The 27,264-nt window shown below is 42.3% G+C and overlaps 1 protein-coding gene and 1 non-coding gene across 3 annotated transcripts in view; one reads left to right on the forward strand and one right to left on the reverse strand.

Moving 5' to 3' along the window:
- The window catches only part of FAM172A (family with sequence similarity 172 member A), a 445,054-nt gene that overhangs the window by 57,325 nt on the left and 360,465 nt on the right, over positions 1-27,264 (reverse strand). The window lies entirely within an intron of this gene.
- LOC119944957 lies at positions 20,414-20,551 on the forward strand. Its single transcript, XR_005456095.1, has one exon. It is a non-coding gene; the product is annotated as a small nucleolar RNA SNORA7 (small nucleolar RNA).

Genomic DNA, 27,264 nt, shown 5'->3' on the forward strand with positions numbered 1-27,264 from the left:
GAGGTCTGGTGGAAACAGCATGGGTCTGGAAATCACAATACCTGGGTTCTAACCCCAGCTCTGACACTGGCCTGCTGTGTGACCTTGGGCAAGTCACTTAACCTCTCTGGGCTTCAGTCTCCTGATTTTATAACATGTGAATAGGATAGATGATAAGACTATGTGGGACTGGGGCTGTGTCACATGTGATAATCCTGCATCTACCTTAGAATGTAATACACAGTAAATGCTTTCAAAAGCCATCATTATTCATTTAAAATGACAAAATCTTTTGTTTTCCACACTGTGAGTGACGGTCGACTGCTTTTAACCACATAAAGCTAGAATAATAACTATAGGCTTTGCACTTACTAAATTTCATAGGAATATTTGTGTTATCTCAACCTGGGCTGACATACATCATCACCTTATGAGCAAATGTCTGAAATGAGTTTCTTAAAAACGGGTACGGTAATCCTAAACTTTCTTCTCAGTGTCTTACTGCAACAATAGGCAATCAATCATATTCACTGAGCGCTTACTGTGTGCAGAACAGCAATCAAAGCACTTGGTAAAGTACAACATAACAGAAAGTACAATATAACAGAGTTTGGAGGCATGTTCCCTGCCCACAATGAGCTGATAGCCTAGAGAGGGGCAAAAACAATCTTAGTAGCCTGACTAAAAAACCCCTCTGAATCATCCCAAAAGAAGTTGATGTAAAAGCAGATTGAAAAGAAACATGTTTATTACTGTTTTTTTCAGCTATGTGGAATGGAATAAGCAAATGTTGAGAAGGGAGAAATTAAATATTTTATTGCATTCTGACCTCTGGTGCAAATCCCTGTGCACTAGCCTCCATGAGCTCTCCAATATCACCCAACCACCTCTATTCCGGGATATAAAGCACAAGAGGCTGACTTGAAGCCTCTCTACTACTTTGTTGACTGTTACCTAGGAATACCGAGGCAGCCTAACCCCATCATCGCTGCCCAAGCCAGCGGACAGACACACCACAATGCGGAGCTGGGAAGCCCTGTTGGATCATCAGGCCTAAAATAAAATTACATGATAATCAAGTTTTGTGGCCAGGAGGGCAAAAGAGGCGTTTGTGGAGTTAACTCTATGAGACGAAGCAGGGGCACACAACTTGGGCAATGTTGGGTGATGAAAAAGTATGTATTTGTACCAATTCTCTCATGTGGTTCTTTATAGAAAAAAAGAGTCTAATAATTAGAGAAGCAATGTGGTCTAGTGGGAAGAGCAAGACCCTGTGAGTCAGAGCCTGGGTCTACTCCTGGCTCCACCAGTTACCTGCTGTGTGACCCTGGGCAAGTCACTTCACTGCTCTGGGCCTCAGTTTCCACATATGTAAAGTGGAAATTCAACATCTGCCCTCCCTTTTACTGAAAGTATGACCTCCACGTGGGACTGGGACCGTGTCCAACCTGATAGGCTTTTTATCTACCCCAGCACTTAGAACAGTGCTTGATGTAGAGTGAGCAATTTACAAAAACCATAATTGCTAATTATTATTAACAATAAATGTCTGTACCTGGAGAACAAATGGCAAATTTCAGAAACTACCTCAATATCGAGACTCATATTTACATATATGCAACTCTAAACATATTGGTCTGAGAAATGTACTTCTACTTTCACAAGATCTGTAAAATCTTGCCTTTCCACTCCCTCTGAACTGCTACCGCACTGATCCAGGCTCTAATAACCTATCTTGACTATTGTATCGGCTTCCTCGCTGACTTCCCTGACTCCTTTCTGTCCCCACTTGAGTCCATATTTCACTCTGCTTCCTGTGTCACTTTCCAAAGAAAAAGTTCAGCCCACACCTCCCCACTTTTCAAAAAACATGCAATGGTTGCCCATCCACCTCCGCGTCAAGAAGAAATTCCTTTCCATTGGGTCAAAGGCAATCAGCTTTCCCCTTCCTGGATCACTTTCCTAAAAAAAAATGTTCAGCCCATATCTTCCCACTCCTCAAAAAACCTCCAATGGTTGCCCATCCACCTCCGCATCAAAGAGAAATTCCTTCCCACTGGGTCAAAGACACTCAATCAGCTCTCCCCCCTAATCTTACTTCACTGATTTCCTATCATACTCCAGCCTGCATGCTTCTCTCCAATAATAATAATAATAATGATGGTATTTGTTAAGTGCTTACTATGTGCAAAGCACTGTTCTAAGCGCTGGGGAGGTTACAAGGTGATCAGGTTGTCCCACGGGGGGGGCTCACAGTCTTAATCCCCATTTTACAGATGAGGCAACTGAGGCCCAGAGTGACTTGCCCAAAGTTACACAGCTGACAGTTGGCGGAGCCGGGATTTGAACCTACGACCTCTGACTCCAAAGCCCGGGCTCTTTCCACTGAGCCGGTGCCAACCTACTCACTGAACTGAGATGCAGCACGGTCTAGTGGAAAGAGCATTGACCTGGGGGCCAGAGGACCTGATTCAAGTCCATGCACTGATACGAAAACCCAGAGACAGGTTATCCACTAATTACTGACCTATCCCACGATCTGTAAGCCCTTTCCCTAGAGTTCTGTCCGATCATGCCTGGGAACTCTATACTCTCCCTACCCCCTCCTCCCACGGGTCCCTCTGTCTCCACTGTCCCTGTTCCAAGCAGTTTTTCTTTCCCCGCTAGAACTTAAACTCGGCCCTTCTGCTCAGAATTGTTTTTAAAACCGCAGTGCCCTGCCCTACTTAAGCCTTGCATGCTCCTGCCAGCAGGAAGAGGGTAGGAAAGTATTACTAGGGTCCTGGCAGATACTCCATGGATGGTCAGATGGCTGGGGACTGTCTACCTCCTTGTACCCAATGGCAGGGAGTTAGATGGCTTGGGAATTCTCTCTAGTCCCTCCAAGCTCCCCCTGCACTGTCCTCTGCGCTCCAACTTTTTAGACTGTGAGCCCACTGTTGGGTAGGGACTGTCTCTATATGTTGCCAACTTGGACTTCCCAAGCGCTTAGTACAGTGCTCTGCACACAGTAAGCGCTCAATAAATACGATTGATGATGATGATAACTTGTCCAAGGGATGCTGCACCTACTGTGGCTGCCCTGGACCCCTGGGTCCCCCAGAAACTCCAGGCCCTGTTTATGTAGCTGGTTGACATTGACTCCCCTTCTTGCCCCTCTGGCAGTCAGCTTCTTTATAATAATAATAATAACAATGATGATGGCATTTGTTAGGTGCTTACTATGTGCCAAGCACTGTTCTAAACACCGGGGGAGATACAAGATCATCAGGCTGTCCCAAGGGGAGCTCACAATCTTAATCCCCATTTTACAGATGAGGTAACTGAAGCAGAGAGAAGTCAAGTGACTTGCCTAAAGTCACACAATTGACAAGTGGCAGAGCCGGGATTAGAACCCATGACCTCTGACTCCCAAGCCATGCTGGGAGTGGGAAAGTTTTCCCACTTCTATGGGAAAACAGATCCCTCAAGGCGGCCCTTTCCACTGAGCCACACCGCTTCACTACTGTGAAATCAATCAATCAATCAATCATATTTATTGAGCATTTACTATGTGCAGAGCACTGTACTAAGCGCTTGGGAAGTACAAATTGGCAACATATAGAGACAGTCCCTACCCAACATTGGGCTCACAGTCTAAAAGGGGGAGAAGACCCCAAGACCCCAAGGTGGAAGCGATGCTTGGTCTCCATAGCAACGTGGCTAGTCACTCTATTAGAGAGAGAGCCAACGGAGGCAGGTTGAGCAGCGAAGGGGAGCGGGTCAGGCAGAGAGCGGTGAAAGGAGCATAGTTTTAGCGCAGGAGGTGGGGCACCTGTGGCCAGACTGAGTCAGGTATGGAGTTCCTGGGAGCTCTCGGGTCTGGGTACAGCCCCAGTGGCCCAAGTGGACTTTCTCCAGACTGTAAGCTCATTGTGGGCAGGGAATGTGCCTGTTTATTGTCATATTGTGCTCTCCCAAGGGCTCAGTACAGTGCTCTGCACATAGTAAGTGCTCAATAAATATAATTGAATGAATCAGGGAAACAGCTTTGTAGGGGCTGGAGATAGGGTACATAATGAGGAATAGAAGCAGTGTGGCTCAGTGGAAAGAGCACGGGCTTTGGAGTCAGTGGTCATGGGTTCAAATTCCAGCTCTGCCAATTATCAGCTGTGTGACTCTGGGGAAGTCACTTCACTTCTCTGTGCCTCAGTTACCTCATCTGGAAAATGGGGATTGACTGTGAGCCCCCCGTGGGACAACCTGATTACCTTGTAACCTCCCCGGTGCTTATAACAGTGCTTTGCACATAGCAAGCGTTAATAAATCCCATCATTAATAGAAGGTGGGAGCTGGCAGAGAGAAGGGAGAGGGAAGGTAGCTGAGTCAATCTGAAGCACCATTTGGGGCAAGGAGGTGGGGCCGGGATTTGGGCACCTGGGGCTTGGCAACAATTTCCCATCCCCCTCTGGCTGGTGGCACAGAGATGGACTGGGACCTGCTCAAGTCTGCTCTACAAAAAACTTGCCAAAAAACAAAAAAAAATATATTTGGGGAACTGTGGGGGGATAATAATAATGATATTTGTTAAGCGCTTACTATGTGCCAGGGAGTAGAGAGCGAGCCATGTTTGGGGGGATGAAGAAGATTCCTAAGAATCACTGGGTGGAAGAGAATTGAGGAGGGTATGGCCAAAGATGATTGACAGAGAATCATTTATTTACCGGGAGGGTTTGGTCCTTCTGTCAGGGGCTGTTTGGAAAAGGAACCTAACCAATTGCATGGAAGTCTATGGGAAAACAGATCGCTCAAAATGGCTATATACAATAGAGTCACGTTTTCAAGGATCACAGTAAGGATGAATCCAAGGGTACACCTGTTAGTCCACAGTAAAATAACTTAAATAATGATATCCCCACCGGGACAGCTACAAGGATTGCAAATACAAATTCAAAAATAATTGGAAAATCCCGGAAAGTCAACAACCTTAGATGTTGGGAAAACATCTGTCTTCCTCAGATATAGATGTGGTAGAAACAAAAAGGAAAATTTAATACCACTAAGGGGATTTTTAAAAATGGTATTTTTTAAGAGCTTACACTGTTTCAAGCACTGTTCTAAGCACTGCGACAGATTAATTTAATTGAAATAATTTTAAATTTTAATTAATTAAAATTTTATTTTATTTATTAATGATTAATAAATAAAAATAATAATTAATAAACAATAACTAAAACGTTTATTTTATTTTATTTTAATTAATTAAAATAATCATGCCAGAAATTGTACTTGTCCTACATGGGGTTAACGGTCTAAGTAGGAGGGAGAACAGGTACCGAATTCCCATTCTGCAGTTGAGGAAACTGAGGCACAGAGAAGTTACTGTGGTGGGTGGGGGCTGGGTTGCCCAAGGTGATACAACAGGCAAATGGCAGAGACAGGATTAGAATAATAATGTCGGTACTTGTTAAGTACTTACTATGTGCCAAGCACTATACTAAGCACTAGAAGAAAATCAGGTCCTACACGGAGTTCACAGTCTAAGTAGGAGGGAGAACAGTTATTGAATCCCCATTTTACAGATGAGGGAACTGAGGCACAGAGAAGTGAAGTGACTCCCACCCCTGGTTGTTCACCTTAGCATCCATCCTTGTCTGCTAACCATATCGTACTTTCTCAAGCACTTCAGTGTTATGTTCACATTAAGTGTTCAATACCATCGACAGATCGATTTAGAGATGTACTTCTAACATTCCTAACTTGTCCACCTACATCCCTATCTTTCCCACTAGAAATCCACTGTAGATCATTTATCTATCCAAAGCATTTCACTAATTTGGAAATTGCCAAGAGCACTTTAAACTTGTTTCAACATGTATAACCAAGTTTGTGCTTATATAGACATCTGCCCCTGGAGTTCGCATTTTTCCATTTTTCTCCTTCTTCTGTTTCTGTCTTTCAGGAATCCATTCCACTTTTACAGCTCATGATTTTTACAGTACTGAGTAGTATATTTGTGAATTAAAAATCACAAAATATAGAACTATAAAGTTGTCAACAGTCCACCATCAAAGACTAGATCACTGTTATAGTTCCCTTAGCGCACCATTCTAGGGTTATAGCACTTGTAAAACTTCAGATTTTACAGAGCAAACTTTGCTTTTAGATTTTTCTGACATTTTCATGTTCACGTGCAGAAGCAATATAAAAATGCAACATTACCATTGAGAATGTAAGTCCAAGACAGTCAAGAAATGCAAAAGTTTAGCTTCTCATAGTGACTTCACTCACCCACATTACACCTCTTCTAAAGTAAGTAATGGAGTCTATAGTCATATATGTGTTTACAAACACCATATGTAACACTGGAAATGTGTGTCGGTTACATTAAGAAAAATGTATCAGTCTTCAGTTTGAAATTTGAGGAAGTTCAATTACTCATGTATACCATGTATGTACAGAATCATTTTTATTGCATGTGCACCAAAAACTTTTTTTATGTTTTCCTCACATATCCCTTCATTTACAACTTCATCTTACTTTGGACCAGCCATATGTGAAATTCACTATTTTAGTCTCAAGTTATTTTTGTAGCTTTGGTGCACAGGAAAATGGAAACTGTATATATTTGACCAGCCTATGTAAATTTTTAAAATCTATATATATTTCTCTAATGATCCAGAAAAACTAACCTTTGTGTCCAACCCAAACATGCAAAATTTAAGCCTACAAGGAAAAATTTCTTTTAGAAATCTATTTACGTGCCAGTAAAAAATGGAAGACAAGAAGAAAGGCCTAATACCATGATCTATTTCCACATGAGACATGGTCATTTTTTAAAATAAAGCTTTAAAGCTAATCATATGGCTCTTAGGAGGCTTACTAAGGGCTTTAAACAATAAGATCATACACATCATCTACAAACACTCACACTGCCATAGCTAGTACAGCATTTGGCCTCTAATACGGTTTGTACTCCCCATACCAGTAATGTGTAGTTTGAAATTATCAATAACAAAGACATATTTCAAGGATAATAATAATAATAATGATGGTATTTGTTAAGCTCTTACTATGTGCAAAGCACTGTTTTAAGCACTGGGGGGATACAAGGTCATCAGATTGTCCCACATGGGGCTCACAGTCTTAATCCCCCTTTTACAGATGAGGTAATTGAGGCTCAGAGAAGTGAAATTCATTCATTCATGTATTCAATCGTATTTATTGAGCACTTACTGTGTGCACAGCACTGTACTAAGCGCTTGGGAAGTACAAGTTGGCGACAAATAGAGACAGTCCCTACCCAACAACGGGCTCACAGTCTAGAAGGGGGAGACAGACAACAAAACAAAACATGTGGACAGGTGTCAAGTTGTCAGAATAAATAGAATTAAAGCTAAATGCACATCAGGAAATAGTAGTAAATATGTAGTAAATAGTAAATATGTACAAGTAAAATAAATAGAGTAATAAATCTGTACAAACATGTATACAGGTGCTGTGGGGTGGGGAAGGAGGTAGGGCGGGGGAGATGGGGAGGAGGAGAGGAAAAAGGGGGCTCAATCTGGGAAATCATCATCATCATCATCAAACGTATTTATTGAGCGCTTCCTATGTGCAGAGCACTTGGGAAGTACAAATTGGCAACATATAGAGACAGTCCCTACCCAACAGTGGGCTCACAGTCTAAAAGACTCGCCCGAGGTCACAGGGCAGACAAATGGCAGATCCGGGATTAGAAGCCAAGTTCTTCTATCTCTCAGGCCTGTGGTCTATTCACTGGTGCCACATGGCCTGTGCTTCTCTCTCTTGGGAAAGAATACAGTTCGGGAGTCCTGGGTGGTGATCCCAAGCCATGCAGGTGAACCTGCCTTGCCCTCTGATCCCAAGGCGGGGTTCCGGGAAGAGGAGCGGGAGGAGCTGGCCCAGTCTCACAGCCCTCACACAATCTGAACCGAGGGGCTGAACTCCCGCCAGGTGTGAGGGAAAAATTGGGAGACATAAAATTGCCCCTTTCTGGGGGAAGATGGAGGGCTGAGCCCCCGCAGAACTCCAATCTATCAATCAATTGTATTTATTGAGCGCTTACTGTGTGCAGAGCACTGTACTAAGCGCTTGGGAAGTACAAGTTGGCAACATATAGAGACAGTCCCTACCCAACAGTGGGCTCACAGTCTAAAAAACTCCAGCCTAGATTGTGACATCATCGCGGTCTGCTGCACGCCCAAAGCAATGTGTGCAATGTCTTGGGCTTCCTGGATACAGTTTTCTGTTTAGTTTCGTCCCTGAGGACAACCATCACACACACCGCCGTTCTTCCAGACATCCTGATGTCACTTCCTGGTACAAAATACTGAGCTAGATGGACATGTGACCTATCCCAGAAATGTTATTTCTTAAATAAACTCTCAATTCTTTGTGAAGTAAGGAATAGTGTATATAACTGAAATCCACAAATAATCCCAGATGATTACATCATGAGATCCAATAGTTTCATTTCTACTTCCACAAAACCATTTATCATTGTTGCTAAAAGTAGCAACAATTACTGAGTTTTCACTGTTTCTTTTTGCCCTTGTTCAACCTCTCATTGTTGGGCTCACACTGAAATATCTAGAAAGGGGGGCAGCGGGAAGGATGGGAAATGAAAAAATCTGATAATTCATACAATCTTTTCCTAAATCATGTAATGAAAAACATAGAGGGGAAAAAGAGGAGGAGGATGAGGGAAAATAGGAAGCAATAAAAATTCTGCAAATTTCTCTCTGTGGCATGTGAAGGCATTACAAGCTGCTTACAAGCCAAACTAATCATTTGCCACTGTGGCAAGACAGCTCCCATTTGCATCTCCTGATGTTTTGAAACTGAAAAAACAGTGTGGTTCATCTTTAAATTACTGGATTGTGACCCAGTGAACCAAACTCATAACTGTTGCCCAAAGAATCTGGCTACTAGCATGTATGCTCCCATTACGGTCATGCCGTGCTGCTTTGGACAACATAATTTCCTGTCAATTAATAGAGATAATGAAGCCATGTGATCTAGGGGAAAATCACTGAGAGTCATGAGGGCTTGGTTCTTATCCCGGCTCTGTCACTTGCCTGCCGTGTGACTTGGGGCAAGTCATTTGACTTCTCTGTGCCTCAGTTTCCCATTTATAAAATGGGGGAGAGCTGATTTGGTACCTTAAAGCCAGTGTTCAGGTGTTTCTGTTTGTTGTACAGAGGAATGGATAACCACGAGAGGTTTTTGAGGAGTTGGGGAGATGTGCATAAAGTGGTGCTTTAAAATAATGATCTGGGTAGCAGAGTGACGTATGGACTGGAGAGGGGAGGGACTAGAGGACGGGCGGTCAGTGAGGAGGGCAACACAGTAATCAAGTTAGGATATGACACTTTCTAAGTGCGTAGTCCAGTGCTGTGCACACAGTAAGTGCTCAATAAATACGACTGAATGAATGAATGACAAGTGTTGGGCCAGCGTGTGGCAGTTCGGTTGGAGAGGAGGGGGCAAATTCTGGAGATTTCGTGAAAATGTTCTGCATTTCCCTTCCTTTCTAGGATGTAAGCTTCTTGAGGACAGACATTGTCTTCAATTTATGTTTTTTGTATACTCTCAAGTGTCTAGTACACTACACAGTGTTATGCACAAGGTAGATGCTCCACAAACACGAGCAATGAATAACTGCACAGTGTTATGCACAAGGTAGATGCTCCACAAACACTAGCAATGAATATCTCAAGTTAGATTTCAGGAAAGCGATGAGGAAGAACAGAATTTTTGGGATATCAAGAAAAAATATTAGTCTTGTCATCAGTAAATGAGAAAAATATAGTGTCTGGTGACAAAAGAAATTCAGAAGGGCTGATTCAGTGGTGCTTCATGTATGAATGGAATCAAGTCTATTTTCTGAAAATACGTTTTTTTCACTTGAAATTTCCTTTTCTGTTCTCAATCTGCATGGGGCAGGCAGGGAACCACAGTGAACTAATGGTGTCTCTAATGGCATCGGCCAGAGAGTCAGAAGAACCTGGGTTCTAAACCTGGCTCTGCCCCTTGTCTGCTGTGTCACCTTGGGCAAGTAACTTCACTTCTCTGTGCCTTGGTTACCTCATCCGTAAAATGGGAACTAAGACTGTGAGCTCTGTGTGAGACACGGATGGTGTTCAACCTGATTAACTTGTGTCTACCCCAGTAATAATAATAATAATGATGGCATTTGTTAAGCACTTACTATGTGCGAAACAATGTTCTAAGTGCTGGGGAGGTTACAAGGTGATCGGGTTGTCCCACTGGGGGCTCACAGTCTTAATCCCCATTCTACAGATGAGGTAACTGAGGCACAGAGAAGTGAAATGACTTGCCCGAAGTCACACAGCTGACAATTGGAGAAGCCGGCATTTGAACTCATGACCTCTGATTCCAAAGCCCGTGCTCTTTCCACTGAGCCATGCTGCTTCTCAGTACTTAGAACAGTACCTGGCACATAGTAAACACTAAAGAAATACCATAGCAAAAAACAAGAACATCAACAATAAAACAGGAGAAACTTCGCAGAGAAATAATATTTGTGGAACCCCATTCCACCAGCCCAGCCTAGACTTTCCTGACAAGGTCAGGGCATCAGCACATGTGCCTAATTGACAGAAGATATTTTTCTAGCTTCAACATCTTCTCCTGGACAGCCTCACGGCAGTGCTCGGGGTTCAGCACGACCAGCAGCGGGTGACAAGAGCTGAGCAGAACCGCCAGGACTCCCGAGACCAGCTGTCAATCGGGCAGGCACCCAGGCTATCAGGAGCCACGCACGAATAGCAACCACTGAGCCAAAAGCCCATATCCGCACGAGTGCAAACATATGGATTTCCCTCTCTCTGGAAACAAGACATAAGAAATGGGTGCAAAGCCCTCTTTTGATTCCCAGAAAGAAGCTGGAAATTTGGACTTGGGGATTTTTTTTATCAATCAATCAATCAATCAATCATATTTATTGAGCGCTTACTGTGTGCAGAGCACTGTACTAAGCGCTTGGGAAGTCCAAGTTGGCAACATATAGAGACAGTCCCTACCCAACAGTGGGCTCACAGTCTAAAAGGGGGAGACAGAGAACAAAACCAAACATACTAACAAAATTAAATAGAATAGATATGTACAAGTAAAATAAATAAATAAATAAATAGAGTAATAAATATGTACAAACATATATACATATATACAGGTGCTGTGAGGAAGGGAAGGAGGTAAGATGGGGGGGATGGAGAGGGGGACAAGGGGGAGAGGAAGGAAGGGGCTCAGTCTGGGAAGGCCTCCTGGAGTGAGCCAAGGTTTTGCTCTGGTCAGCTTCAGCCTTGGTTTTACGCTCATAATTTCCACTGGCCAGAATTAGAATTTAGGATTAGTTCCTGCATTTCTGTACACCTTTCAAAGCTTCACTATCTTTCATACATACTATTCAAAAGGAAAAACATAATTTTTTTTTAAATGAATGTGTGGGGTCAGGCTGGTGCTTTAAAATGTTTATTTCTGGGACGGGACACTTATGCATCTCTAAACAATAATACCCTGGCTGTATATATCCTATATCTTCCCAAGAGGTTACTGATCCATGCTGATGAAATACCAGTTACGATGTTCTTAACCCACACAATTCTGTCAGGCTCATTCATTCATTCAGTTGTATTTATTGAGAGCTTACTGTAAGAAAGCACTACACTAAGCATTTTGGGAGAGTACACTATAACAACAGACACATTCCTGCTCACAATGGGCTCACAGTCTAGAGGGGGAGACAGACATTAGGATAAATAAACAAATAAATGGGTAAATAAATAAATAAATTACAGATATGCACATATGTGCTGTAGGGATGGGAGGGAAGATGAATGAAGGAGTAAGTAAGAGTGGCGCAGAAAGGAGAGGAGGAGGAGGAGAGGAGGGCTTAGGCAGGGAAGGCTTCTTGGAGGAGCTGTGCCTTCAATCAGGCTTTGAAGTGGGGAAGAGCAATTATCTGTCTGATATGAGGAGGGAGGGCATTCCAGGCCAGAGGTAGGATGTGGATGAGAGGTCGGCGGCGAGATAGATGAGATCGAGGTGCAGTGAGAAGGTTAACATTACAGGAACGAAGTGTGTGGGCTGAGTTGTAGTAGAAGAGTAGTGAGGTGACGTATGAGGGGGCAAGGTGATAGTGCTTTAAAGCCAATGGTGAGGAGTTTTTATTTGATTTAGAGGTGGGTGGGCAACCACTGGAGTTTCTTGCTGGACATGGTCTGAATTTTTTTGAAGGAAAATGACCTGGGCAGCAGAATAGAGCATGAACTGGAGTGGGGAGAGATAGGAGGCAGGGAGGAGAGCAAGGAAGCTGATACAATAATTGAGGCAGGATAGGATAAGTGGTTGCATTAATGTGGTAGCAGTTTGGACGGGGAGGAAGGGGTGGATTTTGCCCCAGTTGTGAAGGTAGAACGAACAGAATTTAGTGATAGAGTGAATATGTGGGTGGAACGAGAGGGAGGAGTCAAGGACAATGACAAGGTTACAATGACAAAGTGTGGTGAATTGCCAATACCTCACTACCATCCCGGCTCCGCCACTTATCAGCTGTGTGACTTCGGACAAGCCACTTTACTTCTCTGTGCCTCAGTTCCTTCATCTGCAAAATGGGGATTAAGACTGTGAGCCCCACGTGGGACAACCTGCTTACCTTGTATCTCCCCCAGTGCTTAGAACAGTGCTTGGCACATAGTAATCACTTAACAAATGCCATCATTATTATTATCATCATTAATATTACCATCAATAGACTAAATGTATGTTTTAGAATGTGCTTTATGGCATTTTTTTTTGAGGGGAAAGTTCTATTTTCTGTATTCTGTAAAGAGTCTGGAGTTTTCTTGGGTAACAGTCCGATTTTACTTATCTCCTGTAATCATTCTTGCTTCCCTGATTGATTTTTCCTCCCAACTACCACCTTGACACATTTGCCCTGCCTCCTTACTTATATAGTCACAATCACTTGATGCACTTCCATGCATAGTGGGCTTATATGGTCCATGTAAGCGCTTACAAATATACATGTCCCTAGCCCTTTTCTTCTTCCCTCTATCTCTTTGTCTACCTCTCTCACTAAGTTTCCTGAGGCCAAGATAGTGTTTTCTATCTCTAGTGCATTCTCCCAAGGGCTTAGAACAGTAGCCGGCACACAGGAGTATAGCCCTTCTCTTCTTCCCTCTATCTCTTTTTCTACCTCTCTCACTAAGTTCCCTGAGGCCAAGATAGTGTTTTCTATCTCTAGCGCATTCTCCCAAGGGCTTAGAACAGTAGCCGGCACACAGGAGTATCGCTAAAAAAACTATTGATTGGTTGGCCATACAACCCTTACCTCAAAAATGAGATTATGATATTGCTGCATTTTGAAAAAATGTTGGGAGTCCACTATCCTAAATTTAAAAATATTGCCTTAACCTTGACATGCATGATGCACTGTAGCTCTTACGTTCAATGTTTGCTTACCAACTGCATTATTTACAATGTCAGAAGTAATACCTGCTGAAGAAACATTTGCCAAATTGATGCTATTGTATGTGAATGGTAAAAATGAAGGCTAAAATAAACTTGAAATTATTGCAATTCAATCCAATTTTCCCCAATTATTTTTAAAAATAAGGTAACCAAATAATTGCACCCCAAATTACACAGTATTCAAAACTGAAAAATCCATATCCAATTTACAGTGCATGGAGAAATGGGGAGTTGTTATTGAGCAAAGAAAAAATGTGCTCAGTTTGGGAGGGGCCGAGCTGCAGGGAAAAAGCAAAGAGAAGATTCAACGTTGACTTTTTAATAACCTCAATCCCATCTGATGCCTAATCAAGTCAAAGGGATGTTGCAGCTAAATAACCTGTCCAATTGCCAGACCAGTTATGATTTATAAAAAAAATCCTTTATTTTGCAGGAAGTTGTGTCTAGAATTATAGCGGTCAGACAATTCTTTTCCTCTTGACAGGAGGACAATTTATTCCCATTTCCTATCACTTTCCTTTGGTTGTCCTCCTTTCTATGGCCTGGCTCCTCCTTTCTTCTGTGACCTGAGAGCCTCCATTTGTTCATTCTCTTTTTGAGCCTTGATAACATCTATTTCCTTTCTCCTTTTCACAGGTAGGTAGGGGCTGCCTGCTTTGTTCCCGTTTCTGGGCACGAAAGGTGTCCTTTAAATTGTTACATTGTACAAGCCCAAGAGCTTAGAACAGTGCTCTGCACACAGTAAGTCCTCATCTCTCCCTCTCTCCCCCTCATCCTCCTCTCCATCCCCCCATCTTACCTCCTTCCCTTCCCCACAGCACCTGTATATATGTATATATGTTTGTACATATTTATTACTCTATTTATTTATTTATTTTACTTGTACATATCTATTCTATTTATTTTATTTTGTTAGTATGTTTGGTTTTGTCCTCTGTCTTCCCCTTTTAGACTGTGAGCCCAATGCTGGGTAGGGACTGTCTCTATATGTGGCCAATTTGTACTTCCCAAGCGCTTAGTACAGTGCTTTGCACATAGTAAGCACTCAATAAATATGATTGATTGATTGATATGCGATTGACTGACTGACTGCTCACTTTCTCAGGCTATTCGATAGTCAGAACCACCTTTTTTCCCCTCTACCTCTGAGTGAGTTGGATCTTAATCCTTTTTAAATTCCACTTTCAAACTTTTCTTTTTCTTCTTACTAACTTACTGCTTTTGTAACTCCCTTTTTGACCCTGCGTATGTAGGATTATGGGTTATGAATAGCAGCTTGCCTAGTGGAAAGAGCACAGGATTGGGAGTCTGGTGATCTGGGTTGTCATCCTGATTATGCCACTTGCCTACTGTGTATCCTTGGGACCATCACTTAATTTCTCTGTGCTTTAGTTCCCTCATCCGTAAAATGGGATTAGACTGCAAGCCCCTTGTGGACAGGAATTGTCCTTGTCTCCCTCTTGACTGTAAACTCATTGTGGGCAGGGAACGTCTCCGAACTCTGTTATATTGTGCTCTCTCAGGCGCTTAGTATGGTGCTCAATAAATACGGCTGATTGATTGAACATTTGATCTGACTGCATTAAATCAATCCCATTGTCGGGTTAAGTGTTTGAAACATTGTAAGTGATTCATAAATATGACTACTTAAAACATTTGAAGGAAGGTATACGTGAAAATACTAAACGTGAAGTAATGCATTCATTATTTTTTATATATTTCTCTGGACTTTGCTCTGCTCTACTTCTATATGAAGAGAGATTTATTTTATTTTTGTTGTTGTCATGCTTTATACACACTGTCATTTTACTGAATTAAAGTAATTAACTTTCCAACAGAAAGTTTTAATTGTAATGAAAAAAGTTTTAAGCAAAAATAATGCAATGAGCTCATTTACCAATCACATTTTTTTCTTACAACCTCAGCACCCCACATTTCCTCCTGCTGGCACAGGCATAATGTGGTTTTTATAATGCTTCCTCCACAACTGTGTCACTTTAAAAATTAACTTTTTATTGAAATAAAAAACCCCCACTAAGCTGGCAGAATGAAACACACTCTAATTTAGTTGTTTTAATTATTGTTAATTAAAACAGAACAGAGATGGTGCCATCACATTCTGGCATAATAGAAATAAGTTAGAAAACATAACAAGTATCAATTTGTTTTAAAGAAGAGAGTTTACTTTTCATTTTAATAGTACCTTTCACTCTTGGATCTCCAAGTGCTCTGAGAAGCTGAAACTATTATATACTTCACTATCACAATGTCTCACAGACAGGTTTCTGGCAAATTAGATTATCTGACTTTGGAAATGGGGAAATGCTTCAGAGAAGCAAAACATTTCCAAGACCAAACAAAAGATCTAAGGACGTGAAAAGAGAACGCAGATCTCTTCATTTCCCATTTCTTGCCTATCACATTCTCTATGACGGTGTTGCTTTCGATAGTCTTCTATACGACAGCCTTAGCCCATTTGAAATTAGTTTTTCATTAAAACAATTAAGCCAATAACACTAAAATCCACCCAACTTCAAGTGAAAAGTTGAATTTAAATCAGCAGGTTTATATTTATAGACCTACTGAAGGTTTAGACACTGTTGATGCCAAGAAAGGTACAACAAAAAAAGCAATGCTCTTTGCATGAATAAATCCATTATAAATTGGGCTGTCTTTCTTTAAGTCTGCTTTAAAGGGGCAATTCTCTTCAAAATGGTTGTCAAATGTGTCATATCGACGTTACTGTCGACTGAAGCCCTCTGTTTATGCCCAGAGAGGTATAGACATTGTATCTTCCTTGAGATTTTGTACAGCGATGAGAACATTGTGAATACTGAATAACGGTAAGTTAATAAGTACTTTATGACAGCCAGGTTTATGCAAATTTACCTATACTGCTCCGTTTTCAGACTTCAACATCGATCCCAAGGGGCTAACTTTAGGAGGGAGAGGACTATCTTGCCTTCATGGCCAATCTAATGTCTGATGAGATGGCCAACAAGAATGCTAGATGCAATCTGGCCCCAAATCACAAATCATATTATTTCACACAGGCCACCAGACAGCTATCAGATGGTAACAACTCACAGCCTCTGCCATTCTGGGTAGAATTTGTACTGGTGACCTAGAAGAGGAGTCTAAATGAAATCAGATCAGATGTACATGTGGGTGTGGATGTGGGCTGCTGAGCATTTTAAAACAAAAATGCTGTATGCTGGGTGGATATGAGTTGTTGTTTTTTTTTCTCTTCACAGGTCAAGTATTTTTCAACTAGTTAGAGAGTGGCAAACTCTAATGGAACCAGAGAACAGAATGTAAGCCCTGGAACTCTATCAGTTGCAAATAAAGTGATTAGTGGCAAAAACCTGCTAGCAGCTGTTGCTATATCATGTGTAACAGAAAGAGGAGTATCATAATATGAAGATGTGAAAATTGCTTGCTAAATAATTGGAATTCCATCAGGATAAAATCCACAACCAGTCACATGATTAGTTATTTTTAGGGTTAGGAAACGTTCAATTAGGATGGTTTGTTCAGTTGTGAGACTGTTCTGTTAGGTGTTTCCAGATTGGTCCAGGAATCCATCCAACGGAGAGCTGTTGTCTGAAGGAGTCCCTGGCCCTATTTACTATTGGCCTTGATTCCAGTCTGCCTGTCTTGACAGCACCCAGGCTGAGAGTGGCAGGGGAATCCCCCTATGGAACGGGGATTAGAATTCTATAAAATATCGTTAATTGGATGGATGCATTCAAGTCTGAATTCCTAGAGCAATCCTGGAAGACAGACTAATGCTACTAGTCTCTACCATTTATTTTATCTATACGCCCTAGGAACTGTTATAGATGATGCTAAATGTGAGGATTACTCCGTTTAGAAACACAGTAGGAACAGTTAACTAAAAAAATTCCTCCCAAAAAACCCTTCTCCAAAGGGCTAGTGTTCCCCAAGGCATTAAAACCAAGGATGATATTTCAAAATTTCACCTCAGTCTATCCTCCAGTCAAACAATGGTTCTTCATTTTGTGCTCACTGTGTTTAGAGCACTGTACTAAGTGCTTGGAAGAGTAGGTAAGTAGACACAATCCCTGCCTTCAGAGGTCTTACAACCTAGTGGAAGAAAGAGACAGATAGGGAAAAAGATGTCTGGGTGGACTAAAGATGCTGATTACAACCTAGATCCCACACTCACCCATTGCCTGCTGTTCCCATCACAGCTCTCAGGGCTCTTGGCATCCTCCTCTACCCAAGCTGTCTCTCCTCCGGGTCACCAAGGAACGCCCATTCCGACCCTCCTTTCACCATCCCTGCCAGATGGAGAAAAACAGCCACAGCATGGTGCCACCATCACAAAACCTCAGGAAGACTGGGTAGTTGCTACTGTGGCCACAGTTGTGGCGGTGGACTCTGAACTGGGAGGAGCCGCAAATTCTGCTCCTTTATTCCAGTACCACACTGATCTGTTTTTGTCTTTATGTCATCTTAATGCTTTTCTCCTTATGTGTCTGTCATCGGTACCCTTTCCCCTGTCTAATTCCCAACTGTGCATTTTTTCCCCACACTCAGTACAGTGCTCTGCACACAATAAATGATTAATAAACGCTAGTACCACTGCTACTACAAATCAAATGGGGCCCAGGATAAGAGAGTTGCAATGGAAGTGATTTTCAAGGCTGAAGAGAGACTTGAGAAATATCATTAGCAGACTCTCTCTAGAATAATTAGAATCCATTCTGCATTTATAAACAAAGTTCAACTTTCTAGGTACACAATACAAAGTGTAAGAATCATGCTTCCCTTTTCAGAAATGAAATCAAAATGCAGAAATCACGGGCTACCATCTTTAAATGTTCACATCCTCTATTAATTAGCACATATAATTCCATATTCCACATCAAGTTGAAGTGTATTTCCAGATTAAGTAGAGAATATGGATATTCTCAAATATAATTTATAGCTTCAAGGAAACTAAAACACTATAATGGTTGCTTTTCAACTGCTCCCTTAGCAGTATTTTGGATTTTTTTCCCCCAGATATGAAGGATTACTACGAGATAAAGAATTGCCCAAATTTAGCTCAGAGGGTCAAATTTTCTGACTAAAAATACATTCATTGAATGGAAGACTGAACAGACTAACATGGTGGAAGTGAAGCCCTGTTGCCTGACGGGACCTGAGAGCCTCCCTTTGCTGTAATTAGGACATTGAAAAGGCTGTGGCACTTTCTCAGAGACGACTGTTTGTGTGGAGTGGCGACCGTCTCTGTTTGAGTAGTGCCCCCAGAAAAACAGCTCTTCTGGGAAGAACGTGTGATAAGCAGGGTACCTAAGCAGCTGCTGATCGGGGAGCAGACAGGAAGCATACACAAGCCGGGAAAGCAGAGTGAAGAACATTTTCAAACAATGTGGAATAGCAGAGGACTGTTGGGAGACCAGTACAGCAGACAGACCACCCTGGCAGGCAGCAATTAGGAGAGGGGTTGCTTTCTTTGAGCAAAGCCTGCACAAAGAAGTGGGAAGTCACACTGTTTGCTGCTCAGGGAATGATTCTCCATCTGAAGCGGGCATATTTCAAGCAGAGAATAAAGAAGCAGAAGGTGGGAGGGGAGGAGAAGGTTCAATTCCCCTCTGCTGCTTCTGAAGATGTGTGGAAGGGTATGGACTGGACAGTGTCCATCATTCTTATCCACTGTAATTTCTTTGATACACACAGTAGTAGACTATGCCATTGGTACTGGTGTGGGTGTGTATTTGAGTCACTATTTATGGACTAATTGCAAGCTTCCTTTTAATACTATTTTGCAACATTTGATTCTTTTAAGAATGATGACACTCTCAGCCATTTCCAGTGGAAATCTCCGTGTCAAAATTAGTCACTGTTTTCTCAGGGGCTCGTGAAACATGGACGCAGATACTTCTGAATATCTTGCTGCTTTGATAAAATGTTATTCTAACATCTTTAAGATGTTATTTTGCCACATTTGCATTGTTATAATAGGTTATTGATTGATTTTAGGTTTAAGGGACTAAGGTACTATTCAGTAATGACTGTGCGCTACAAGTTTATTGCAAGTGGCCAAGGTTCATTCACCCCCAGCAATTTAGTCAATAACCAATTTTTATACTTCTATCTCCTTCAAAATTCCAAACCAATAATCCCCGGCTTTTTTAATTATTTCAGTATCAGACTAACATTTCCCATGGAAATCAATATGGGTGCGATCCATTAGCCAAAAATCTGCAGCACTGCAATGCAAACATATTAAAAATATTGATCTTTCAAGCTACTGATGTTTTGATTGACTTTAATGTTTGTAAGCAGCAATAACAGAATTTCAATGACTGAAACAAACTTTTGATTAAAATTATAGATTTTTTTTTGAAATTTGCTATTTTACTGTTTTAAAGCACATCACATGGCTTACTTGCCTGCCATAAATGAGTGCGGTGGTATATACTTATCCAATTCCTCATTTGTAAATATTTTAGTCTATTAGAGCTTACACATTTTTTAATCTACTCTGAACCACTCTGACATTTCAATTCCACTTCTTGTCATATCTTGCAGCGACACAACATTTCCTAGGGGTCTGGGCCCAAAGCTGGGTGAGCAATTCTAATCCTGCTTTTAACAGCCTGCGAGCACGGGTACTGAAACTTAACTCCTGCTTCAGCTTCTCTGTGGGATTCAGTTACAGGGCTTTAATTAATGTTTACAACAAGTTTGGAGTTCCACCGACCAAAAGGATCATACTGTGTAAATTCACGTCATCCTTTTAATCGAAAGATAATTCAAATTCCTTTTATTACTATCCTCTCAGATATTCAGCTAGGAGCTCATAAATTCTTTTTCGGTTTGGGAAAACGGGATGGGAAATCTTCCAGGTTCCAAATGTCTCCTTAAAGGATCCTGGGAAATCCTCATGGCTATTTCCATTGGATTCCTCTCAGGGTCGCACCTGGAGAGTTTCCAGTACTCTACCAGTCTCGACTACAGGAGGGAGAGTCAAGCAGAGGCATAGCCATTCCATTCCCAGCTTGGTCGGTGGCTAGCGAGTGGAAGGCAATCTGCTACAAGTCAAAACTCACCTGTGCAGGGCAACAGCGACATGGGAGAGAGTCGAGGGCAGAGACTCGTTTACTGGGCGGAAGGAGGCAAGGGTAAACCACTTTCGTATTTTTACTAGGAAAACTGTTTGGATCCACTACCAGAACGACTGTAGATGGAGATGGGGTATTCTGGGAGAGATGTGTCCACGGCGTTGCTATGGGTCGGAACGACTCAACGGCATAAGATAACAATTTCCATCGGAACTGAGGTTTTCTTTATATTGATTCCTCCTAGCCTTGTTCCTGCTTTCTCTGCAAATTATCTTTTTTATGATAAAGTGCCTTGAAACAACATCGCCTAATGGATAGAACACGGACTTGGGAGTCAAAAGGACCTGGGTTCAAATCCTAGCTCCGCCACCTGACTGCTGTGACCTTGGGCAAGTCATTTATTATCTGTGCCTCAGTTACCTAATCTGTAAAATGGGGATTAAGGCTATGAGCCCCATGTGGGACAGGCACTGTATCCAATCTGATTTGATAGACTGTTTACTTGGAGCTGGGGGTGTCTGAGGATACCACTCTCCTCTTCTTTTACTTGTTTTAACATTGTTGTCTTGTATTGGAGAAGCAGCATGGCTCAGTGGAAAGAGCACGGGCTTTGGAGTCAGAGGTCATGGGTTTGAATCCCGGCTCCCCCACATGTCTGCTGTGTGACCTTGGGCAAGTCACTTAACTTCTCTGAGCCTCAGTTACCTCATCTGTAAAATGGGGATTAAGACTGTGAGCCCCACGTGGGACAACCTGATCACTTTGTACCCCCCCAGTGCTTAGAACAGTGCTTTGCACATAGTAAGTGCTTAACAAATTCCAACATTATTATTATTATTATTATTAGCGCTTTGTAGGCAGGGATCATGTATACCTACTCTACTGTACTCTTCTCAGTGCTTAGGAGAGTGCTCTGCACATAGTAAATGCTTGATAAATACCAATGATTGATTTCTTGACTCTGTTTCTTGTTGTTGTTGCAGTTCACTGTTAAGATCTACCTTGCCCCACCTAGAATGATATCCCCGCTTGAGTGTTACATTTCCACCTATCCCAGCACTCAGCACAATGCTTGCACATAACTACTTTGCTTACTACAGTGCGAAGGCTGAAGGAGTTAGAAGGCCTGAGAGGATGATGACTAAAATCAATTGATCAATCAACAGTATATATTGAGCACTTACTGTGTGCAGAGCACTGTACTAAGTGCTTAAGAGAGTGTAATGTAGCGGAATTGGTAGACGCATTCTCTGCCCAAAATGAGCTTACAGTCCAGAAGGGGAGACAGTCATTAACAAAATAAATACATTAAATATATATAAGTGCTGCAGGGCTGGGCGGGGCGAGGGGGGGTCTACTAAGTGCTCTAAGGTACAGACCCAAGTGCATAGATGACACAGAACTGAGACGGAGTTGGGAAAAGCCTCTTTGGAGGAGCTGTGACCTTAATAAAGCTTTGAGGGAAGGGAGAGGGTTGGTCTGGCACAGAAGGAGGGGAGAGATTTCCAGGCCAGAGGGAAGATGTGGGGAAGGGGTCAGCAGTGGTAACACAGTGAGCAATCTGGACCTAGAAGAGTGAAGTTTGCAGGCTGGGCTGCAGTAAGAGAACAGTGACGTAAGGTAGGAAATGTTGGAAATTGCTTCCTCTGGATCAAGGTGGCTGGGAGTGAAGACAGGGTTAAAGATTTCTCAGGGATGTATCAGGGGATAATTATAATAGTAATAGCAATAATAATGATACTGGTCGAGCACTTACTATGTGGCAAGCACTGTACTAAGCATGGGGTGGAGTCAAGATAATCAGGTAGATACAGTTCCGGTCGCACATGGGACTCAAAGTCTAATTGGGAGGGAGTAGGATTTACTTCCCATTTTACAGATGAGAAAACTGAGGTACGGTCACACAACAGACAAGTGGCAGAGACAGGATTAGAACCCAGGGCCTGTGCCTGTGTTCTAGGCCTGTGCTCATCCCAGTAGGCTGCACCGCTTCTCAGAATGAGTGTGACTGAAAGGTATTTCTGTGAAAAGATCAAGAAAGCAGTGTCTCTGCAGTGGAAAACCCAGTTTTACAGCGTGTTCCCCCCAAAGATAACAAGGAAGTCAAGAATGTCTGTGACTACGATCAGTTGGGCAACCTCAGCAACTGAATGCTTCACTCCCTACCACTCCTCCCTTCCTCCCAATTCCTGAAACAGACCCTTGGCTCCTGTTACTCCTAATAATCCCATACTAGTTACTTAATCCATTTCTGGAAGTCACCTCGGACTCATCAGCATACCACTGATCCATTCTTGAAAGCAGACCTCCCTCATCTGCACCTTTTTAATCATCCATTTTGGTTTCCAGGTCTATCATTCTCTCGGAGGCTGCAAAGTTGGTGAATTTAGGAATCGAAGCAGCAGCAGCCTCTGGAAAAGATTTTTGCACAGCAACCTACTGATTCCAGTAGCAAGAGGCTTAGCCAGGAGCCTAAACTGTCTGCTTCTACTATTTCAACTGCATCTTGATGTAATGTCAGCCACGACACCTCTTCAGGAAGGTGCAAAGGCATTTGTGATAAGGAATCACATATGTTGAAGATCAACCACATAAGTCAAAATGTTGGAAAGAAGAATAATTGAAAGGGCCCTGATTCCAATTTCTCAAAGTTTAAATGAGAACTGTAAGGAAGAACCAATCACCAATGGCTCGACATCAGCAACACGATATATCGGGCACCTATATTGCGCGCTGCGCTGCGGCGAATTTCCAAAGCAGCAGAAGCTTTGAGGCTTCTGCCCTCAAAGGCATTTTACGAGAACAAACAAATGAAGTGCAAGGCCATAAAATAAATAACAGAACATACAGACGCTCACAGATATGGACTAAGTGCTGAGATGGATGGCAGAGAAAGGGGCTGCTTTACTGAAGGAAAAGCTAGTTGTCTGGACTTTCCTCTGGCTCCCTGCTGGCTGTATCCCAGTACGAGCCAGGATCTCAAACAGCTTTATAAACATTTCATCCCTGTGAAGTGCGATGACCCCTCTCCTCTGTGAAGTGCTATGACCTTCATTTTACAGGTGGAATTGAGAGACAAAGAACTCATCCTTTACTGCTGTGTTAGTGATGGAGCAAGGAACAGAATATGGAATTCCTGGCTTCTAGCCCACTGCTCTAACCTCGAAAAGAAAGTCAGCTGTCTGTGCCCTTCACAGTACAGCATGCTGAAAGCATTTAGATGCACTGTATATGGATATGGTTTCCTGATTGTTGAAAGGAGAGCATTTCTCTTCCTCAAATTAGAAACTGCTTTTTAAATGTATGCAAAAACATTCAAATGCAGAGCTGATTGTAAGATCTGGAGGTACTGTATTTGATTGTCTGCACTTAGAAATCTTGTGCAACACCAAGTAGGGACGATTTCAGGCCGATGTACCAGCTATCGCACGCAGGTGATTACAGACGAAACTATGAACTCTAAGTGTGAAAAAAATCACCAAGAAGTGTGCTGACATACCTAAAATCTTAATTTTGCAAAATTTTAATTACAGCTAGAAGCCCAGCAGAGGAAGTCGGATATGTTTTGGCGGGGGTTCTAATGAAGCCTTGTTCATTTTACAGGGACCAACTAGCAAATTGAAAATCAGTCACTGAGGATTCAGCAGATTCTTCTGCAGACTTTTCCACAGTTAGAAACAACCTTATGATCCGCTAGATTTGGGGTCTCAAACTAAACTGTAGGGTGAAGGAAGTCACACTTGAACAAAGCTAAAAAGCAGACTACTATTTAAAACAGCTACAGTTCTTTCTCTTTGGAATCAGAAAGCAAAAGAATTCTGAAAGAATATAAATTTCAAATTAATCAAAATACATATATAATCTTTTCATGGCTCAATGGCAAGGATAATTTCTGTATGCTTGATTTTAAATCTGGGCTTGCCAAGTATTGCTAATTTGAAAAACATATGTCCCCAGAGTTACATATCTGTCTTTTCTTTTAGCACTGTGCTGCCATTATGCTTCCTAGAGGGCTGGGGTTATCGCTGAAGAGTAGGTGCAGGGAAGAAGACACATTGGCAGGTTGTTGTTTTTTTTAAATGGTATTTATGAAGCGCTTACTATGTGCCAAGCACTGCAGTAAGCACTGGGGTAGGGACAAGATAATCAGGTCAGACATAGTCCCTGTTGCATATGGGGCTCACAGTCTATGTAGGAAAGAGAACAGGTATCGAATCCCTATTTTCCATACGAGGAAATGGAGAAGTGACTTGACCAAGGTCAAACAGCAGGCAAGCGGTGGATGCTATTATGCCGCCCCCCCTTCCAACGTTGTACTGAGGCAGATGCACTTACTAAGCACTTAGTACAGTGCAAACACTTAGTACAGTGCTCTGCACACCGTAAATGTTCAATAAATACAATTTAATGAAAATACCTCGGTCATTTATCATCCAAAGCCAGGCCTGGGCGGGGCAAAGGTGGGGAGAGGGATAGTTTGAGTGGGGTATTCTTCTTCCCATACATCCAATTCTGAATTAAATCCTTAGTGGGCAGACAGTCAATCAATTAATCAGTCCATCAATCAACTACGCACTTACTGTGTGGCGAGCACTTTACTAAGAGCTTGAAAGAGCACAGTACAGTACCGAGTTGGTAGACATGCTTCCTGCCCATAAAGAACTTACAAGTCTAGTCCATTACTGTCTCAGTTACTAGAAATGAGGCAGTGTTAATTGGCAGCATCCTCAGAATTAGGAATGCAATGCCCACCCTTAGGAATGGATGAAAAAAGTGTTCTGCTATCTTTACCCATGGATAGTGTGGAAGAGCTTAGAGTCTTACATTCTCAACCACACTTACCTGTTGATGGAATCTCACTGCCAGGAGCATCATCTTCAAAATTACATAGAATTAGTCCATGTTTACCTGTAGTCAGGGCCGCTCTCAGGCCCCAAGTGGCTTGAAGAATGCACAGATGCAAAAACGAACTCAAGACTCGGGTGAAAAGTGAATCTAGAAAGCTCAGTTCAGACCAGAGAAATGATTTTGGTCTGTCAGAGGAAACACCTGAAAAAGTTCTCTCAGATTTTTTACTGCAGGATTAAATGTATTCAGCTCACAAATAGAACAGGGGTAATGTTCCCGCCGAACTCCACATTTACAAAAACTCACACTAGTATATGTTCTGGGACAGATGCTGTGTGCATGTGAACAACTGTTTCTTCTGTCAGTGCAGGCGTGTTCTAACCAGAGAAATGCATGTTGTTGGAGGAATTGGGTGCATTCTGTCTAAGCCAGGCTAAAAACTGGAAGTTTGCAAAATATTCAGTGCTTAGAACAGTGCTTTGCACATAGTAAGCGCTTAATAAATGCCATCAAAAAAGTATTTTCTAAGCATTGCTAAGTAGATTTTTAAAATGATATTTGTTAAACAATTACTATGTGCCAGGCAGTAGCTTACTATGTGCCTGGGATAGATATAGTCTTAGTTCCCATTTTACAGCTGAAGCAACTAAGGCACAGAGAAGTTAAGTGACTTGCCCAAGGTCACACAGCAGACAAGGTCCTCTAGCTCCCAGACCTGTGCTTTTTCCACTAGGCCACACTGCTTCTCCTGGATTTGTGTGTCAGGTCTAATTTTTACTTTAATGGGGCGAGTTTAGTAACTAGATTTTTTAAAAAAATCACGGTTCAGTGGCTACTCATAGGGATGGCTTGAGGAGGCAAAGTATGAGTTTTGGATCAACGTGATTGGCAGCTCACATCTGGGGGTATTGGCAGTCCTGCCTTCAACCCCCATATCCGACTGTCTACCTGGAAACACTTTGGGAACTTGGCAAGACTGCCTTAAAGCCAACCTATGTAGGGGAAGAGGAATGTAACTGAGATGGAGTAATAACAGTTTTGCATGCTTTTCCAACACACATTGTGATGTGAGGATGTCAGGATCTCTAGGTTGGGCTAAAGGCGTAAGCTTCCTTGAGCGCGGAATGTCTATTTGGCTCAAAGACAGCTGGACCTAGCTTGCCATTAGTGTTAGTTTAGTCTTGCATAGAATTGTGACTAAAATGGGAATTTCTCCTGAAAAATTCAATTGAGAATGTTAGCATTGTAGTGTGGACATGATAATAGGGCGTGTCTGGATCGTCATCCTTCTTGGACTGGTTCATGATGCAAGTGACAGAAGAGTTTTGTTTCCATTTCATTTGTCCCAGAAACCGTGACCTTGCCTCTCTTACACATTTCTGACAACAGTTAACCTTGTCTTTGTGATCTCCAGATTAGATTACTGCAATACCCTATAATTGGAGGCTACCCTTGAAAACGTCTCAGAAGGTACAGCCCTTGAAGAGTACACTTTATCTGTTTTCGTAATTCAACTGGGTGAAGTGTGAAACACAGGCCTTTTGTAGGATAAAGCTCTCGATTAGTCAGAGGCTGACTGTCCTGTTTCTGCGTTGTTAATATTCTCTGCTTTTCACTTTCATCCACCCATGGTTATTGCCTTTTTTCAGGTGAGGAAAGTGTATGGACACCCCAAAGGGCCAATTCGGGTGTCTCTATTACAGGGTGAGATAGTGGTTCTAACCTCCGCTGAGTCGGTAGGGAGTGTAGCAGCGGATACTTCACGCCCCTTGAGTCTAGCTCTCCATAGGATTTGGGTTGAAAATGGCTCCATTAAACCACTTTTATGCCTGGGTTGAACCGA

Source organism: Tachyglossus aculeatus, chromosome 23, assembly GCF_015852505.1.
Source record: "Tachyglossus aculeatus isolate mTacAcu1 chromosome 23, mTacAcu1.pri, whole genome shotgun sequence".
NCBI lineage: Eukaryota > Metazoa > Chordata > Mammalia > Monotremata > Tachyglossidae > Tachyglossus > Tachyglossus aculeatus.